Here is a 1,561-nt window from a genome sequence, read left to right as displayed (position 1 = left end):
CTTCCCCGCCGCCGCCCGCAGCCTCTGCACCGGGCCGGGCCGGGAGGCGGGGACGGGGCTGCACCGCCTCTGCCCTCCCCCTGCCTGCCCCTGCCTGCATCTGCCCTCCCCCTGCCTGCCCCTCCCCGCCTCTGCCCTTCTCCTGCCCGCCCCTGCCCGCCCCCCCTCCCGCATCCTCCTCCCCCGGCTCCCACGGAGGGTTTTGGCGATGCCCAACGCTCCCGGTTCCAGCCCCAGCCCTGCCTGAACGGGGGGGCTCCGGCAAAGCTGGACTCGCCCCCCCCCCGCTCCCCAAAATGTGTACGGTCACACGCGTCTGAACTGCATGAAATTCAGCAAGGCCAAGTGCAAGGTCCTGCCCGTGGGTCGGGGCAATCCCAAGCAAAAATCCAGGCTGGGGGGAGAATGGATGGAGAGCAGCCCTGAGGAGAAGGACTTGGGGGTGATGGGTGACAGCAAACCCAAACAAGGAGACCTTCTAGCACCTTCCAGTACCTGAAGGGGCTACAGGAAATCTGGAGAGGGGCTTTTGACAAGGGCATGGAGTGACAGGACGAGGGGGAACGGTTTTAAACTGAAAGAGGGGAGATTGAGATGAGATCTGAGGAAGAAATTCTTTGCTGTGAGGGTGGTGAGACCCTGGCCCAGGTTGCCCAGAGCAGCTGTGGCTGCCCCCTCCCTGGCAGTGTTCAAGGCCAGGTTGGATGGGGCTTGGAGCAACCTGGTCTGGTGGAAGGTGTCCCTGCCTGTGGCTGGGGGTTGGAACTGGATGGGCTTTAAGGTCCCTTCCAACCCAAACCAGTCTGTGATTCTATGTCAACTGTGACATGTGTGTCCAGTTCTGGGCCTCCCAGTTCAAGACAGACACGGAACCACTGGAGAGAGTCCAGCGGAGGGGTACGGAGATGGTCAGAGGGCTGGAGCATCTCTGCTCCGAGGAGAGGCTGGGGGAGCTGGGGCTGTTCAGCCGGAGAAGAGCAGACTGAGGGGGGATCTTATCAATGCTCACAGATACCTCAGGGGCGGGTGTCAAAGGGATGGGGCCAGACTCTTCTCAGTGGTGCCCAGCGACAGGACAAGGGGCAACGGGCACAAACTGAGACATGGGAAGTTCCATCTGAATATGAGGAAAAACTTCACTGTGAGGGTGGCAGAGACCTGGCACAGGCTGCCCAGGGAGGGTGGGGAGTCTCCTTCTCTGGAGATATTCAAACCTGCCTGGATGCAGCCCTGTGCAATGTGCTCTGGGTGACCCTGCTTTGGCAGGGGTTGGGCTGGATGATCTCCAGAGGTCCCTTCCCACCCCAACCAGTCTGTGACATCCCCCGGGAGTCAGGGTGTAGGTGGGGAGCAGCCGGGTGGTTCCCCAGCCCCGATGCGGCCAGGGGTGATGGGCACAGGCACAGAGGGGCAGCCGAGTGGGGTTGGCTGCCCTGTCCCCAGCCTCCCTGCACCCTCTGCTTTGCCCCAGCACCTCCCGGGCATTGTCTGTCCTTAGGAGGGACCAGTGTGCTGAGCACCACAGCTCCATCCTGGTGCATCCTTCCCTGGGTCTGCAGCC

The sequence above is a fragment of the Nyctibius grandis genome, chromosome 30, assembly GCF_013368605.1.
Source record: "Nyctibius grandis isolate bNycGra1 chromosome 30, bNycGra1.pri, whole genome shotgun sequence".
In the NCBI taxonomy this organism is placed as follows: Eukaryota; Metazoa; Chordata; class Aves; order Nyctibiiformes; family Nyctibiidae; genus Nyctibius; species Nyctibius grandis.
The sequence above is the reverse complement of the archived record's forward strand: the minus strand, read 5'-3'. Positions refer to the sequence as shown.